The sequence below is a fragment of the Dipteris shenzhenensis genome, chromosome 21, assembly GCF_047967505.1.
Source record: "Dipteris shenzhenensis isolate YYH24624 ecotype China chromosome 21, Dip_SZ_1.0, whole genome shotgun sequence".
Lineage (NCBI taxonomy): Eukaryota > Viridiplantae > Streptophyta > Polypodiopsida > Gleicheniales > Dipteridaceae > Dipteris > Dipteris shenzhenensis.
This window is the reverse complement of record NC_141616.1, coordinates 26,732,942-26,752,862: the sequence shown is the minus strand read 5'-3', so window position 1 is coordinate 26,752,862 and position 19,921 is coordinate 26,732,942. Positions and strand designations below refer to the sequence as shown.

General features: G+C 43.2%; 1 pseudogene; it reads right to left on the bottom strand.

The window, feature by feature from the left end:
* Nucleotides 1–240: 240 nt before the first annotated feature.
* On the bottom strand, nucleotides 241–10,276 carry LOC147888695 (pathogenesis-related protein 1-like; annotated as a pseudogene).
* Nucleotides 10,277–19,921: the final 9,645 nt, after the last annotated feature.

Below are 19,921 nucleotides of genomic sequence, written 5' to 3'. Positions count from 1 at the left end.
GTGCAATGTAAAGGTCTCCGTTGGGGTCAAATCTCAGTCCTAGTAGTATTCACTATGGCGCGTAAGGATACTTCTCCACACTTTGATACTCAAAGGAAGCATACACTCGTCACGAGCACGTGAGCTAGCGAAACAATTACTCACCGGCACGAATTTACGAGAACATTAAGCAGTAAGAACTATCAGGGCACTCAGTGTGAGACTTAGTTTGCTAAATTTTACCAAACTTTTAAAGCTTTTGGACGACAATATACTCTCAACTGGGAGCACAGCTGAAGGCTTATTTCATAAACACAGGCTACTCTTGCTGCTGCTGTAAGATCATCAACGGCCTGTCAAGTCTGCTCGCCGGTAAATAGTTGTTAGTAGGGCTTTTGGCCAACGATGTTCCCACGAGGATTATATTCACATGCGATCACAGTCGATCCGTCGCTGCAGGTGAGGGAGGCGCATCCTAGGTTCTGTGAATCACGCCAGACGACCTGCGTGTAATGCCCACAAATCGCAGGTGTTGGAATCGTAGTGATAGTACTGGCTCTCGGAGACCCAATCGTTGACAGCAGTCGTGGGAGACCATTGAGTACCAGCGCTACCCCAGAAAAGGTTCTCGCCGTAGGGGCCCCCGGAATGGGAGAGCTGACAGTGATCACTGGGCGCAAAGTAAGATTGAGCGTATGCTGCCAAGCTTGAATCCCATGTCAAAGGCGGAACACCCACCGCGGAGCGCGCCTGGTTATGATCTTGGAGGAACTGATCTGCCTGGCTCTGCGCGAGGGAAGAGCGCGACGCGATTAGTAGTACAAGCGTGAGCGTTATGATATAAACGGTCGAACGTAAGATCACTTCCATGCTGCGAACACAGTCATAAACAAGGTTAATTAGATTCCATTCAAATAAAACAAAAGAAGGCACCTCACATACCAAACAAAAAGTCATCACCTCACACTCTACCTTGCAGTAGCAGTTTCATTTTCATTTTCACACTGCTTTTAAATTTGGGTAAGACAGAACAAAAGAAATAAGAAATTCATGCTACCTACAAAGAACAATCTCTCTCTCTCTCTCTCTCTTTTGCATGCTCACACACACAAGAAAAAGTAATGAGTGAAATCTTGTCTAAAAACGTAGCGTAGTTTATGCTCCATTAGGCCACCCATAAATGTGAATTCATGTTATAACTCACACAAAGGACTAAGCTAATTTACAAGAAGAAATCTAATTGCAAAGAAATGAAAATGAACCTCTTGCAAGAAGAAACTAATTGCTACGATGTGGGAGAGAATTAACTCACACACTCCCCTCGATTGTTGTGAGCCTCTTTTATCAAGATGCGGCTATGCCTTTGATGTGGACATCTTCTTTTGTGATTCTTTTCTAAAGTATTCTATGACTCAATTAGTAAGAAACCCATGATTTTCATATGACTTCTTGCTTTTTGATTTCCTTTCAAAGTGAATTCAGTGACTCTTGGCCACTATTTCCAAACTATCATGAGAAAGCCATAAATTTCAACCAATGTGCTATGTGGTCACTTGACCACGATTGAGGTGCATAAATAGAAGCAAATTCAAACACCTCTCCTCGAATGATGCATTGAAGAACAAGCCATCTGCCTAAAAGCGTGCAATGCATGGTTGGATGAAAAGTTGCAATTGGGTCCAAAAAGTCTAGCTCAATATTGCAATTGCATGTTGTGCAATATTGCAATTGGACCCAAAATTCTAGTCTTGTATTGGTGTGAAATTCAACATTATAATATGAAATACCTTGGTTTATTTTTGTAATGGGAGTTTTTTTGTGGAATAATTATAATTATTGGATGATACGTGAAATCCATAATCTTCTTAAGAAATTTCAATACTTTTGGGTCTAGTTCAAGGTTTTCTTTTGATCTTCTGGGAGGTGGGAGACTCTTAAAACACATATTAAGTCTCAATTTCAATTCAAAGTTGTCCAAAACACACAAAAATGGTAATTTTGCATATTTTTGCCATTTGACTACAAGTTATACACAATTTAAATATACATCCTTTATTAACTACTTATTTTAAAAGAAAAATATTGAATAAGCATTAAATGCCTTACTTTCCTCATTTCTATTCAAAGGTAGTTGTGCTACTCATAAAAATATTATACATTGCATGTTTAAATGTATCTTTGATGTCTATATTAAGTGTGGTACTTTTCCATAAAATGAGTGCTTTGTTTTGGTTTCCCTTTAAGTGTGGGACTTTAAAATAGGATGACTATATGATGATATAAACGGTTGAACATAGGATCAATTCCACACGGACACTGTCATAAATAAGGTTAATTATACTCCATTCAAAAAACAAAAGAAACGATTCACATACTAAACAAAAAGTTACCACCTTACAGTAATGTACCTTGCAGTTCATTTTCATTTTCATTTTCACACTTCTTTTAAATTTGGGTAAGACATCTCTCTCTCTCTCTCTCTCTCTCTCTCTCTCTCACATGCGCACTCGCTCGCACACACACAGACACACAAGAAAAAGTAAATATTGCAATGATGGGAAATCTTATAAAAAAACCTAAAGTAGTTTATGCTCCATTAGGCCACCCATAAATGTGAATCATGTTATAACTCACACAAAGGTCAAAAGCTAAGTTATAAGAAGAAATATTACTACATTGAAATGATAATGAACCTCTTGCAAGAAGAAATGAATTTCTATGATCGGGGAGAGAACTAACTAAGACACTCCCCTCAATTGTTGTGAGTCTCTTTTATCAAGATGTGGCCATGCCTTTAATGTGAACTTCTTCTTTTGTGATTTCTTTTCTAAACTATTCTAGAACTCTTGGGCCTCTATTTTCAACCAATTGTAAGAAACCCATGATTTTACTATGATTTCCTATTTTTTGATTTCATTTCAACGATGATCCCGTGACCCTTGGCAATTATTTCTAGTCGATCAATGAGAAAGCCATAAATTTCAACCAATGTGCTATGTGGTCTCTTGACCACAAAGTCCATTGTTGCAAGACAACCATAAATTTCAACCAATGTGCTATTTGGTTGCTTGACCACCAAATCCATTGTGGCAAGACAACCATAAATTTCAACTTACGTGCTTTGTGGTCTCTTGAACAAGACTCAAGTTGGGTCCACGAAGCATGCAATGCATGATCAATAGAAAATTATTGGCTAAAAAGTTGCAATTAGGACCTGGGTCCAAAAATTCTAGCCCCCAAATTGCAATTGCATGTTGTGGAATATTGCCTTGGGTCCAAAAGTCTAGTCTTGTATTGGTGTGAAATTCAACATCATAATATGAAATACCTTGGTTTATTTTTCTTATGGGAGTTATTTTGTGAGATAATTATAATTATGGAAAGGTTAAAATATGGCTCTTGTCATTTTTTTGAAATAGGCCCCGCAATTGAAAAGTATTCCAAAATGTATTAATTAATGGAAAAGGTAGGAGCTCAGGTAGGAGGGGAGGGGGGGTAACCAAGGCATCCTCGAGGAAGGCGTCCTCCATTCTAAGCCCCTCTCACTTTTGGTTTGTAAGGATGAGCGTTTTACTTCTTTTATGCCTTTAAATAACCTAATGCTAAGACCTTGGAGTGGGTACTAGGAGGATTTGAGCTCAAGCCCTCCCCTTTCCAAGCTACACCTTTAACGTTAATAGCTTAGTTGGGGATCCTCTCACTTTTCACTTAAGAAGTCATTTGAATTTCTCAATTGAGAAAAAAAAGGCCTTTTCAATTAGCTTTCTCCTCATAGGTTAAGTCATATGTATGGAATAGTAGCATCATTCAAAGTTCAACAACTTTTGAATGGTACGTGAAAACCATAATCTTCTTAAGAAATTTCAGTATTTTTGGGTCCAATTCAAGCTTTCCTTTAGATGTTGTGGGAAGTGGGAAATTTGTAGGAAAAACGTGAGACTCTTAAAAGTCATATTTGGTTATTTTGGGACTCCTACAAGTCTCGATTTCAATTCAAGTGTTCAAAACACACAAAAACGGTAATTTTGCATATTTTTGCCATTTGATTGAAGTAGAGGAATCAAGTGAGAGCCAACAACTTTATGATATAGGCTCTTATGACTTACGGTCACCTTAAGGGTGGTAGCACACACATGCATGCACTATGGGGCATGTGTCCATGTGCATGCAAAGCCTTCAGAGGATGCTAAATGGATATACATCCCAAATAGCCATAAATAATGGGCCTTCTAGAGAACCAAGGCATCAAAATTCATGCATGAAAAGCCTTGAGATATAGACCCCAATATCCATAAAGAGCCACCCTTCTAAAAATGCAAAAGCAGCATATTAGGTGTCAATTCCAAATACCAAGCACAATCATAGCTCATGAAGCCTCATTACAATTACTTAATGAAATGTTATGGAATAGTAGCATCATTGAAGTTCAACAACTTTTGAATGGTACGTGAAATCCATAATCTTCTTAAGAAATTTCAATATTTTTGGGCCCAATTCAAGCTTTTCTTTAGATCTTGTGGGAAATGGGGAATTTCTATGAAAAACTAAGTGAGACTCTTAAAAGGCATATTTTGTTATTTTGGGACTCCTGCAAGTCTCAATTTCAATTCAAGTGTTCAAAACACACAAAAATGATAATTTTGCATATTTTCACCATTTGACTCCTTAAGCAAAATTTAAAAAATACATCCTTCATTGACTACTTATTTTAAAATAAAATGATTAAATAAACATTATATGCATTACTTTTCTTATTTCTATTCAAATTTAGTTGTGCTACTCATAAAAAAATGTAAAGTTTGCATGTTTAAACCTATCTTTGATGTCTGCATTAAGTGTGATACTTTTCCATAGAATGAATGCTTTGTTTTGGTTTCCCTTTAATATTGTAATATAACATAAATTTTGTTAAACATTTGTCAATTTGTATTAACATAAAATAATTGCAACGAGTTGCACTACTACACCTTCATTCTTTTCCTATGCTTACCTCCTGACATTTAGCTGACGCGGTCATAAAAACCATCAGTATGGCATGTGGGGGGTTGTCTGTCGCATTAGGAAAAAAGGGCGCTCATTTTGGGGCCCTGAGAGAAATCCATAATTTAATCTATTTTCGTGAGTCTAAAATATGGGAAAATAAAAAAATACTCAATAAAATGTTCATAAGTATTGTAAACATGTCAGAGGATGAAAGAATAAAGATATTCTTCTATATTCACTCCCAGATCTCATGAGCTTTTACATTCGATGCTCCTACAAGCCACGTCTTTCCCTCAATCATTTTCTAGTGATCTCCATGATCGTTAAGCATCTCTATCCCAAGAAAATGCCTTCTGGCTGCTCCTGTCTGCTGTTGGTTCTGCTGAACTGTTGGATGTGAAATGAGGCCTAGGGCCTCTCCTTTTATAGGCCCCAAGGGGGCTGACAAAAAACCGACCAGCCTGCTATAGACTGGCCGACTAGTCTGTGGCTGGTCCAGCCCTAAAAGGGCACACACCCCAGGGCTTTTGGCCCAAACTTCCAGGGCCCTTTGGCCCTCCATTCAAGGCAGGTATCCAGCCTATATAAGGCCTGCCTTCTGCCCACTGACAGCCATATTTGCTGCTGCATATCTGGGACTGCACATCCTGCCATATCTGCGCCTCTGCCAGGTCCTCTTCCCAGCCACGTGTCCTGTGCCGTACACCTGTACATCCTGCTGTCCTGACCCGCCTGTACTGCGCCATCATCAGGGTCTGTTGCAGGCCCTTCACCTGCCCACTACCCTCGCCATGCTGATGCCATCTGCAGGTCCCAATCCTGTGAGGTGCTGCCCATGTGGCAGCCCCCTCTCTTTCTTCTCTCTTGGGCACATCCTTCCCTAGGTCTCCCTCCCCCACGCACTCCTCATTTGGGGGCTTACAGATGGGGAGGTGACCCTTCCAACACCCCCTCTCACCGACACATCTCGGCCCAATGCCAACACGTCGATGAAAATGCTCCAGTAACTCCCTGGTCGTAGTCCTCTAGAACCTTTCGGTGTCAAAATCTTTTCCTGGGCTTTTCATCCAGTGGCTCCTGCTCCACCAGGTCCGGTTCCGCTTCCACACACCATCCTGGTACACAGGTCCATCTCTGGTAGCACCTCCTGGTACCACCTCCTTCAGTCTCGTTCCCGCCTCTAAACTCGAGCAATCCAGCCGTCACGATCTTCCAGTCGTCCCCCTCATAATGAGTGAACAACCTGGAGTCTTCCAAGCACCATGCTCTGAGGGTCTGTTTCAACCCGTCCTTCCTTTGGCAAGGTCTGCAACCAATGAATATTTCTAGATAACCTGGACCATGAACTCTCACTGAGTTCTCAAGCAGGTACTCTTCTGGCTTCAGTACTCTTTGTCCATCACCTTCTAGTAATCTGCGTCCAAGATTTGAAGAAGCACCAATACTTCCCCTTCTGCCTTCGAAGAAGGCCAATTCCTTCCAATCTCTTATCACCTGAGACAAATGAAGAGCAGAGTCTCTGCACAGCATACTATAAAGGCTCAAATGCAGAATATCAAATACATACCAGACTGTTGTACTGCCTGAATGTTCGCTCTGAAAGCAAACTCTCATTAAGGCACCCACCAAGCGCTTGTGTAATCCAGTCCCCTTCTGAACTCCAACATCCATCTGACCATGAAACCCCAGGGCCTTCCATGGAATCCACCCTCGTGTCAGTGTCAACAGCCACACACCTGGAAGGTGCCAAGCGCTCCATGCTATCCTTCACCTTCACAAAGGCATCTGACTCCTTGTCGACCCACATCTCTATGTCAAACATCCTTACTGTGATTTCTGGATCAACATATCTGACCTCGGTAACACTCGGTGATGTCACCAAGAACAACTCTTCGATTACCACATTTGCTTTGGCCTTTCCCTCTGAATCTGAGTCAGACTCCTTTTTGTTTTTCAGATCCGCCTTTTTCTTTCTACAATCCTTTGCAAAATGTCCGGGCGTATCACAATAGAAACACTTCTTCTTGTGCTTTCTCTTCGAAGTCCCCTCGTCGTCAGAGTCGTCTTTATTGGACTTGCCACCGTTAGGCTTGCCCTTTCCTTTGCCAGCGGAATCCTTCACACCAGCATTGCCTTGTCATCTTTATCCTCGTTGTAGAGCTTCTCCAGAGCTACCTCCTGTAGCAGTAATGGACACAACTCCTCAAACATCAGAGGTTTGGTCCTCTGTCCTACTGTCACAGCCGTAACAAAGCTCTTGAAACTCCGAGGCAGTCTCCTCAGTACCATCAAGGCCAGATGGCATGAGTCTATCTTCTAACCAATTGCTGCCAGCTGATCCCTCACCACCTTGACCTTCGTCAAATGGCTATGTACCGTATCTCCTTCTTCCATATCAAGATTGTAGAGTTGATGCTAAAGAAGCATTCGGGAGGTATTGTCTGTCTCGTACAGATCTTTCAGGGTGGCCCACGCCTCTACTGACATCTCGGCCAGTTGGATATGCGAAAGAACGGAGTCCGCCGTAGTCCCTATGATTATTGCCAGGGCATGGGCATCTCTTTCTTCCCAAGCTTCAAGCTCCTCTCTGTCTACTGCCATGAGTACCTCCCCTTTACTGTCCACCATGTCCTCCGGCTTTGACTCCTCTCCCGTGGTCAGCTTCCACAACTTTCGAGCCACTAAATGACTCCGGATCTTCACTTTCCAGATCGGGTAATTAGTCCCGTCCAGGTTCCCAGACTCTCCAAAACTAGGGATAGTGAAAGAGAGAAAACTGGGGGAGGAGGAAGGGAAAGCAAGGGCTGAAGAGGCTGTAGAGGTCAACATCTCTGCTGTTTATACCACACAGCAAAGTCAACCAAACTCAATTTCAGTAAACCAGAACTCTAAATGCACCTGACTGAACCTGAGTCACCCTCCTTCTCGCAAGGGCACAATCCTCCAGTCATGGAAGTCGATTCCCTAGAGCTTCTGAATCAGGGTCGTCCTTCAGCAAGGTCCCTGCCTTCAGGCTCCCACACCTATGAGCCTCCTACTTGGGCTCTGATACCATGTTAGAAAATACCCAACAGAGGGTACACGCAGCGGAAGATTTATAGTAATGCCCAAGAGCTCACACAGTGTGCGGTGTGGGTGTGGAATCACAAACTTCTTTACTTGTGTGCATACAATAGGTGTGCAGACTCATCAATAGACAATGAACCAACCAGATAGAGAAACCACCAAAATATATATTTCCGTCCACAACTATGGACACAATACAAAAGAGACAGATCCAGAGTCCCACCAATGGTGTGGTCCTCTTATCTTACCACAAGGTACTTCTCCTATCTACTGGCTATCTCTAGACTCAAGCCCGCGTGCTCCACCTGGAGCTTCTGTAGACTTTCCGTCCAGATCACAACACCTTGCTACCCTGAGAGACAGCCAAGGTTCAGCCCTTGAGAGCTCGGTCTGTAGCACACCTTCTACTCTCCTTCACCTCCAAGATGAGGCCCAAGAAAATGCCTTCTGGCTGCTCCTGTCTGCTGCTGGTTCTGCTGAACTGTTGGATGTGAAATGAGGCCCAGGGCCTCTCCTTTTATAGGCCCCAAGGGGGCTGATAAAAAATCGACCAGCCTGCTACAGACTAGCCGACCAGACTGGCCGACCAGTCTGTGGCTGATCCAGCCCTAAAAGGGCACACACCCCAGGGCTTTTGGCCCAAACTTCCAGGGCCCTTTGGCCCTCCATTCAAGGCAGGTATCCAGCCTATATAAGGCCTGCCTTCTGCCCACTGACAGCCATATTTGCTGTTGCATGTCTGGGCCTGCACATCCTGCCATATCTGCGCGTCTGCCAGGTCCTCTTCCCAGCCACGTGTCCTGCGCCATACACCTGTACATCGTGTTGTCCTGACCCGCCTGTACTGGGCCATCATCAGGGTCTGTTGCAGGCCCTTCACGTGCCCACTACCCTCGCCATGCTGATGCCATCTGCAAGTCCCAATCCTGTGAGGTGCTGCCCATGTGGCAGCCCCCTCTCTTTCTTCTCTCTTGGGCACATCCTGCCCTAGGTCTCCCTCCCCCACGCACTCCTCATTTGGGGGCTTGCAGATGGGGAGGTGACCTTTCCAACACTAAGTCCAAAACTACTTGCAAACCTCCAAAATGCTCTTTCAACTGCCAAATTGCATCCACAATGCAAAAGCCCCAAATTTCTACAAGAAATTGCACCTGAAAGGAAAAAATGAACTAAAAGCCCCAAATTTTGCAAATATCTGCAAAATTTGCAAAAGTCCCAAATTTTGACTACAAGATTGCAAGCAAAACAAAAAAGCCCCAAATTGCAAGCCAAACAATGGCTATCTGCTAGAATGCCTCCCAAAGAACACCTGCAAGAATGCCTGCAGAGAAAAGAACCTACACAAAAGGCCTGTACGGAATCGGTACAATGTACAGAAGAGCTATGGCGCTGTTGTACGGAAATCTGTACATAGTACGATCAGAATGGCACAAGAGCTGTACGAACGTATGGTGCAAACGTACAAAACTGTATGGCGTAGGCAGAGTACCTAGGTGCGACAGTGTACGGGCAGAAGCAGCATCGCACGTGTGGGAAGCTGACGGGTATGGAATAGTACGGAACCTGTATAGTCGTACGGATTGTACGGAATGTGCAGCTCATGCTACGTGCAGACACAGACCGCGCAGTTGTACGGAATGCACTGGGAGTTGTACGGACAGGAGCTAGCTAAGAGCTGGGAGCACGTCCAGGAGCAAAGAGCTAGGTGAGGAGCAAGAGCTTGGATAGGAGGAGCTGGTCCAAGAGCTTGTCCTGCTCTAATACCAAATGTGAGAACAAAGAGAGCAAGAGTGAGCAAGAGAGTGAGCTGAACGTAGGTCTACTGAATAGTGTACTGAAATGAAGTGAGTACAAAAGAGAGATGAGGGGTTTTGTCTAAGTGACAAAACCCTATCTTATCCACTAACCGTAGTTAGGGATTAGATTGTGGTTAGGGGGGAAAATCTCTAAGAGGGAAAAGTGCCCCTAACCCACTTATTACACTACATTGGCCACTGCTTAGAATATGATAATAATTCTAACACTTTCATGGCCGCCGACTAGATCACAGTCACGTCCATAATCTGGTTGAATGTCTTTCGAAGAAGAAGAAGAATTCCAAGCCGACACTTCCAGTTAAAGATACCAGTCCTATACGTGTCGTGTAAGAGAAAAAGATCACCTTCTCCACACGCTCTGAGCGACCTAACTCTAGATGGCCAAAATCACTATCCCTGATCCCACTAATCCTCACTCGTTGTCCAAACATCCCACTACCCTAATCATATGCCAATGAAGGGAGTCCAAGCATCTCTAGGTTGCTAGCATCAACTAACTGAAAAAGCCCTCTCGGCCCAACTTTGAACAAACGGGCTCATCCTCTACATCTAACCATACTACCTGACCCACTACCTAGCGATCCTCCAAAGGCCTCGCCTTATGTGTCCAAGGCGCCCCTAAGTGCCGCAAGACTCGTTGTTGAATCTTCCACATAAAGGATAGTGTCCGAGCTCCAAATCTAACAACTCCTGTCAAATCGGGCACCTCATCCCGATGAGACCAACGGCCTAAGAGTGCAAAAAGTAATCCAACGCCTCGACTATGAAGAAGACAAGAAGCAAGCGAGGGAGCAGCCCTGTCAAACCAAGCCAGCGAGAAAAAGCCTCGTCCGTGTGGCCAACAACAAGCATCTAGCTGGGAGCTCCCTTCAAGCAGGGGCTGAGACTCCTCTGATCAATCTATCTAAAAATCAAGTCTTTGCATAGAGCCCTCCAAAGAGGACCACTCAACCATGTCATAAGCCTTCTCAAAATCCAAGAGAAGGATAGCCAGAGGCTGAGACTCCTCTCTGTTCCAATCCAATGTCTCCAAGAAGGTTAAGATGATGTCCACGATGCACTGATCCTAGACGATTCCAATCTACATGTCGTGGATAATATCCACTAGAACAATTCGGCAACCTCAGTCTCAAGACCTTGGCTAAGATCTTGTACTTTCTAGCAAAGTAATCACTCTCCACTAGAGAAAATCAATCTTGTCACTTACCTTTGGGATCAAACAAATCCAACCACGGCTTAGAGAGCTTGAAAGAAAACCCAACTCAAAAATCTCAATCGAAGGGGAATGTGGATATGCTCTCAAATAATGGAGTCAATCCATCCTCTCGAGGACAGTTCCGTGGAGGGAGGAGCCTGCCAAAACTGCTCATCGATGAAAGGCTCCTTATCGGCTTGCTCATGCTCGGAGAGACCACTGTCGAGATAAGGATCCAAACTGCCTCCCGAGCTACGTGTATCTAGAGGGCCTCCTCCTCAAACTAAAATAGGCTCATGTAGAAGTCTGTGCTCATCTCTAGAATCTCGTCTTAATGCCTGAGTCCTGCCCGTCTTAATACACTCTCCCACTGGTTTTTCAGCTATCATTAGTCTTCAGTGTTGTTTTATTGTCTCCAAGAACTTTCTTTATACAACTAGAAGATTCAAGGCCTTGCCAATGTTCCTCATCGCCACTAAAGGCAGCTGCATCATAATCAGCTTTATCCAAGTATCCAAGTATCACTAGGCATCTCATTGACATTCTTTTTATTCAGGAACATAAGTTAGAATGGTAAAGACCAAGCAAAGATAGGTAAATTCCATTCTAGTCACACTTTTTAGTCTCCTTTCTTGGGCACCAGGGAAGAAACATACATTTTGATTTCAGATTTATTTCTCCCCTTTGTGGTTAGACATAGCATCACACCCTCTAGAGCAAAAGATTTCACTTCATATTGGTGCACATTATCAAACTTTACGCTCCCAATAATAGAAGGAACTGTGTCCTTTTGAGCAAGGAATTGGCCCCAATTGCAAATTCATGGATTATTAGAGGTGACTTCAACATGGTGGAGTTGCCTTTAAATAAAAAAGGGGCAAGGAAAGGTGGCATCCACTCGCTTAATAGAGTAGCTTGGGATGCTTTTCTTTTCCAGTTCAACGCAAGAGATTCTTAGACTGATGATGCTTTTACACTCGCTCTTATTTTGTGGTCGAATAGGAGACAATTGGGCATTAGATAGAGGTAGCTCTATTTGCATTTCACCACGGTTTTCACCTTGGATCGCATTCTTGTGGTTCTTATGGTTTCCAAGCCTCGTTTGAGAACCCCTTTTGTTAGTATCAAGATTTCGGATGCTTTAAATGCAAAGGATGACTTTACAAAGACATTGTTACAAACTTGTGTTTCTCATAAGTAAAGTGGGGTGCCTTCTCTTTCACATGTGGCATCAGACTTCTCTCGTATAAGTGATTTTATTGCTCTATTGCTAGTACCACGAGGCATGAGATTTCAGATGGGAGGTTGACCTTCGATAGCAATTAGCAACCCTACAGAGCGAAGAGCAAAAGCAGCAAACTTAGCATTGAGAAAGTTGAGCATATGTTTGATGCCACAGGGACATGAATTTCTAAGCTTTAGGACTTTACAGTGACTACCCTGGCCTCCAACTAATTAAAACAGTTCAAAGGACACTTTAGTGCAATTAATTCTATGGGCCAAGGCAAGGGACTAAAGGTTAAAGAGGAGTAAGAATCCCTTTCGCTAAAAATAGTTCCAGGAGCCACGTTTGGCTAGCTGGCTTGGAAAGCAAGCAAAAAAGTTGAAATTTGCTTTCAAGGATGTTTTTGGACCACAAAAGAATAAGGAGAGGCAAGTCACACGCTGGGAAAGTGCTCCAGGGCTATTCTATCACATCGGTTTGCTGATTTTTGACTACCAGGGCAGTTTGTAGGTTGTTGGTGGGCTGCCAGAAGCTCAAAAATGAATTCGTTTCTGTGCCAGGAGCCTCCAGATCAGTTTGTTTTTGTTGCATGCCTACTGTTCATGCCTTCCCACAAGCCCAAATCTGATTCGCACTTCTTCCAAGAGCTTTCCAAGCCTAGTGCCTATCAAAATCGCACTTTTCCAGGCAATTTGGAGCTTCTAGGCAACTCGATTTGCTTCTAGACTTGGTGATTCTCTTCCAACAGGTCTTCCAAGGTTGCTTTTGCTGATTTTCATCAGCCTGGGTGCCAAAGATATTGCCAGGGTTTTTCCCTGTTGGCTTTTTTTCCCAGGGTTTCATGAGATATCTTGTCGGTTGATTGCTTTCCGAGGGCTTTCCTACTGTCTCAGAACCTTCAGATCCTGTTGCTTTACACAACTAGTCTTTCTTTTTGCCAGGAATAGCCAAGTGTGGTTGTTTTGCTGGCTTTTGTCTTGCTAGGACTCCCTTGACGGGTATTCAAAGCTACCAAGACAGATAGGGCTGATTTCTCTCCTACCAGAACCCCCCTAGTGGGTATCAGAGCTGCCAAGTTAGAACCCTCAACCAAATTCAAAAGAAGGGCCGCTATGGAATGTTGCATTGGACTGAGATGCCTTTTATGTGATTGCAGAGTAGAACCAAAGTGCCTGTGATCATATTATTCGGTTGGCTATGTGTGGACTGAAGCACTATGGTGCGATTCTTGTATTTGCATGCCTTTTGAATAAAGGATAAAGAAATACCAAAAGGGGCGCTAAGTTTAGGGCCAATATGGTGTCTGGTGCAAGACGAGGGTGTGATCTAGCTCTCGGATGTTCTGATCTGGTTTGTTGTGGAAAGTTCTAAGCGGTGGTATGGTATTCCATGCAAAGTGGAACGCCCATTCAATAAGTACTTTTTAGAATATCACACCTAGGACCATATTTTTTATTGGTTGTTGTCCATGACACTAAGGCAAAAATGCTGAATTATGCTTAATCGACAATGCAACACATATGCGATCATCACACTACTTTGCACACATCTCAACCTAGGTATTATTGACTTACATGCAAAATGGCGTGCCCATCCCATAAGTACTTAGTCGAATAACACATCTAGGACTGCGTTTTTTGACGATTGTGCATGACACTAAGGCAAAAATGGTATTTTATGCTTGATCGACAATGCAAAGCATATCCGATGGGCACAATACTTTGCACACACCTTCAACTAGGTAGAATCCACTTACATGCAAAGTGGCACGCCCATCCCATAAGTGCTTGATCGGATAACATACCTAGCAGCGTGTTTTTTGACGGATGTGCATGACACTAGAGCAAAAATAGTATTTAATGCTCGATCGACCATGCAAAGGATATCCGCCGATGGGCACAAAACTTTTTGTACACCTCAACCTAGGTGGTATTGAAATGTTCTCACTGAGGCACACCCATCCGATAAGTACTTGGTCAGATAACACACCTAATGGCGTGTTTTTTTGCGGATGTGCATATCATTAGGGAAAAAATGGTGTATAATGCGTGATCGACCATGCAAATCATATCCGATGGTGACAATACTTTGCACGCACCTCAACTTAGTTGAAACGGACTTGCGTGCAATGTGGAGCCCCCATCTGATAAGTACTTATTTCAATAACACACCTATGGCCGTGTTTTTATATGGTTGTGCATGACACTAAGGCAAAGACGGTGTGTTATGCTTGATCGACAATGCAAAGCATATCCGATGAACACAATACTTTGCACACACCTTCAACTAGGTGGAATTGACTTACATGCAAAGTGGCACGCCCATCGCATAAGTGCTTGATCAGATAACACACCTAGCAGCGTGTTTTTTTACGGATGTGCATGGCACTAAGGCAAAAATGGTATTTCATGCTCGATCGACCATGCAATGCATATCCGATGGGAACGATACTTTGCACACACCTTCAACTAGGTGGAGTTGACTTACATGCAAAGTGGCATTCCCATCGCATAAGTGCTTGATCGGATAACACACCTAGCGGCGTGTTTTTTTACGGATGTGCATGGCACTAAGGCAAAAATGGTATTTAATGCTCGATCGACCATGCAAAGCATATCCAATGGGCATAATACTTTTCCTATACCTCAACCTAGGTGGTATTAAAATGTTGTCAAAGAGGCACACCCATCTGATAAGTACTTGGTCAGATAACATACCTAAGGGCGTGTTTTTTTGCGGATGTGCATACCACTAGGGAAAAAACGGTGTATAATGCGTGATCGACCATGCAAATCATATCCGATGGTGACAATACTTTGCACACACCTCAACCTAGTTGAAACAGACTTGCGTGCAAACTGGAGCCCCCATCCGATAAGTACTAGTTTGAATAACACACCTAGGACCGTGTTTTTTCATGGTTGTGCATGACACCAAGGCAAAAACGGTGTTTTATGCTTGATCGACAATGCAAAGCATATCCGATGGGCACAATACTTTGCACACACTTTCAACTAGGTGGAATCGACCTACATGCAAAGTGGCACGCCCATCCCATAAGTGCTTGATCGGATAACATACCTAGCAGCGTGTTTTTTGACGGATGTGCATGACACTAGAGCAAAAATAGTATTTAATGCTCGATCGACCATGCAAAGGATATCCGATGGGCACAAAACTTTTTGTATGCCTCAACTTAGGTGGTATTGAAATGTTCTCAATGAGGCACACCCATCCGATAAGTACTTGGTCAGATAACACACCTAATGGCGTGTTTTTTTGCAGATGTGCATATCATTAGGGAAAAAATGGTGTATAATGCGTGATCGACCATGCAAATCATATCCGATGGTGACAATACTTTGCACGCACCTCAACGTAGTTAAAAAGGACTTTCGTGCAAAGTGGAGCCCCCATCTGATAAGTACTTATTTGAATAACACACCTATGGCCGTGTTTTTATATGGTTGTGCATGACACTAAGGCAGAAACGTTGTGTTATGCTTGATCGACAATGCAAAGCATATCCGATGGGCACAATACTTTGCACACACCTTCAACTAGGTGGAATTGACTTACATGCAAAGTGGCACGCCCATCGCATAAGTGCTTGATCAGATAACACACCTAGCAGCGTGTTTTTTTACGGATGTGCATGGCACTAAGACAAAAATGGTATTTAATGCTCGATCGACCATGCAAAGCATATCCGATGGGCACGATACTTTTCACACACCTTAAACTAGGTGGAATTGACTTACATGCAAAGTGGCATTCCCATCGCATAAGTGCTTGATCGGATAACACACCTAGCAGCGTGTTTTTTTACGGATGTGCATGGCACTGAGGCAAAAATGGTATTTAATGCTCGATCGACCATGCAAAGCATATCCGATGGGCATAATACTTTTCCTATACCTCAACCTAGGTGGTATTAAAATGTTGTCAAAGAGGCACACCCATCCGATAAGTACTTGGTCAGATAACATACCTAAGGGCGTGTTTTTTTGCGGAAGTGCACACCACTAGGGAAAAAACGGTGTATAATGCGTGATCGACGATGCAAATCATATCTGATGGTGAAAATACTTTGCACACACCTCAACCTAGTTGAAACGGACTTGCGTGCAAACTGGAGCCCCCATCCGATAAGTACTAGTTTGAATAACACACCTAGGACCGTGTTTTTTCATGGTTGTGCATGACACCAAGGCAAAAACGGTGTTTTATGCTTGATCGACAATGCAAAGCATATCCGATGGGCACAATACTTTGCACACACCTTCAACTAGGTGGAATCGACTTACATGAAAAGTGGCACACGCATCCCATAAGTTCTTGATCGGATAACATACCTAGCAGCGTGTTTTTTGACGAATGTGCATGACACTAGAGCAAAAATAGTATTTAATGCTGGATCGATCATGCAAAGGATATCCGATGGGCACAGAACTTTTCGTACGCCTCAACCTAGGTGGTATTGAAATGTTCGCAATGAGGGACACCCATCCGATAAGTACTTGGTCAGATAACACACCTAATGGCGTGTTTTTTTGCGGATGTGCATATCATTAGGGAAAAAATGGTGTATAATGCGTGATCGACCATGCAAATCATATCTGATGGTGACAACACTTTGCACCCACCTCAACGTAGTTAAAACGGACTTGCATGCAAAGTGGAGCCCCCATCTGATAAGTACTTATTTTGAATAACACACCTATGGCCGTGTTTTTATATGGTTGTGCATCACACTAAGGCAAAAACGGTGTGTTATGCTTGATCGGCAATGCAAAGCATATCCGATGGGCACAATACTTTGCACATACCTTCAACTAGGTGGAATTGACTTACATGCAAAGTGGCACGCCCATCGCATAAGTGCTTGATCAGATAACACACCTAGTAGCATATTTTTTTACGGATGTGCATGGCACTAAGGCAAAAATGGTATTTAATGCTCGATCGACCATGCAAAGCATATCCGATGGGCACGATACTTTGCACACACCTTCAACTAGGTGGAATCAACTTACATGCAAAGTGGCACGCCCATCCCATAAGTGCTTGATCGGATAACATACCTAGCAGCGTGTTCTTTGACGGATGTGCATGACACTAGAGCAAAAATAGTATTTAATGCTCGATCGACCATGCAAAATATATCCGATGGGCACAAAACTTTTCGTACACCTCAACCTAGGTGGTATTGAAATGTTCTCAATGAGCCACACCCATCCGATAAGTACTTGGTCAGATAACACACCTAATGGCGTGTTTTTTTGCGGATGTGCATATCATTAGGGAAAAAATGGTGTATAATGCGTGATCGACCATGCAAATCATATTCGATGGTGACAATACTTTGCACACGCCTCAACGTAGTTGAAACAGACTTGCGTGCAAAGTGGAGCCCCCATCTGATAAGTACTTATTTGAATAACACACCTATGGCCGTGTTTTTATATGGTTGTGCATGACACTAAGGCAAAAACGGTGTGTTATGCTTGATCGACAATGCAAAGCATATCCGATGGGCACAATACTTTGCACACACCTTCAACTAGATCGAATTGTCTTACATGCAAACTGGCACGCCCATCGCATAAGTGCTTGATCAGATAACACACCTAGCAGCGTGTTTTTTTACGGATGTGCATGGCACTAAGGCAAAAATGGTATTTAATGCTCGATCGACCATGTAAAGCATATCTGATGGGCATAATACTTTTTCTATACCTCAACCTAGGTGGTATTAAAATGTTGTCAAAGAGGCAGACCCATCCGATAAGTATTTGGTCAGATAACATACCTAAGGGCGTGTTTTTTTGCGGATGTGCATACCACTAGGGAAAAAACGGTGTATAATGCGTGAACGACGATGCAAATCATATCCGATGGTGACAATACTTTGCACACACCTCAATCTAGTTGAAACGGACTTGCGTGCAAACTGGAGCCCCCATCCGATAAGTACTAGTTTGAATAACACACCTAGGACCGTGTTTCTTCATGGTTGTGCATGACACCAAGGCAAAAACGGAGTTTTATGCTTGATCGACAATGCAAAGCATATCTGATGGCCACAATACTTTGCACACACCTTCAACTAGGTGGAATCGACTTACACGCAAAGTGGCACGCCCATCCCATAAGTGCTTGATCGGATAACATACCTAGCAGCGTGTTTTTTGACGGATGTGCATGACACTAGAGCAAAAATAGTATTTAATGCTCGATCGACCATGCAAAGCATATCCGATGGGCACAAAACTTTTCATACGCCTCAACCTAGGTGGTATTGAAATGTTCACAATGAGGCACACCCATCCGATAAGTACTTGGTCAAATAACACACCTAATGGCGTGTTTTTTTGCGGATGTGCATATCATTAGGGAAAAAATGGTGTATAATGCGTGATCGACCATGCAAATCATATCCGATGGTGACAACACTTTGCACCCACCTCAACGTAGTTAAAATGGACTTGAGTGCAAAGTGGAGCCCCCATCTGATAAGTACTTGTTTGAATAACACACCTATGGCCGTGTTTTTATATGGTTGTGCATGACACTAAGGCGAAAACAGTGTGTTATGCTTGATCGACAATGCAAAGCATATCCGATGGGCACAATACTTTGCACAAACCTTCAACTAGGTGGAATTGACTTACATGCAAAGTAGCATGCCCATCGCATAAGTGCTTGATCAGATAACACACCTAGCAGCGTGTTTTTTTACGGATGTGCATGGCACTAAGGAAAAAATGGTATTTAATGCTCGATCGACCATGCAAAGCATATCTGATGGGCACGATACTTTGCACACACCTTCAACTAGGTGGAATTGACTTACATGCAAAGTGGCACACCCATCCCATAACTGCTTGATCAGATAACATACCTAGCAACGTGTTTTTTGACGGATGTGCATGACACTAGAGCAAAAATAGTATTTAATGCTCGATCGACCATGCAAAGGATATCCGATGGGCACAAAACTTTTTGTACGCCTCAACCTAGGTGGTATTGAAATATTCTCAATGAGGCACACCCATCCGATAAGTACTTGGTCAGATAACACACCTAATGGCATGTTTTTTTGCGGATGTGCATATCATTAGGGAAAAAATGGTGTATAATGTGTGATCGACCATGCAAATCATATCCGATAATGACAATACTTTGCACGCACCTCAACATAGTTGAAATAGACTTGCGTGTAAAGTGGAGCTTCCATCTGATAAGTACTTATTTGAATAACACACCTATGGCCGTGTTTTTATATGGTTGTGCATGACACTAAGGCAGAGACGGTGTGTTATGCTTGATCGACAATGCAAAGCATATCCGATGAACACAATACTTTGCACACACCTTCAAGTAGGTGGAATTGACTTACATGCAAAGTGGCATGCCCATCGCATAAGTGCTTGATCAGATAACACACCTAGCAGTGTGTTTTTTTACGGATGTGCATGGCACTAAGGCAAAAATGGTATTTAATGCTCGATTGACCATGCAAAGCATATCCGATGGGCACGATACTTTGCACACACCTGCAACTAGGTGGATTTGACTTACATGCAAAGTGGCATTCCCATCGCATAAGTGCTTGATCTGATAACACACCTAGCAGCGTGTTTTTTTACGGAT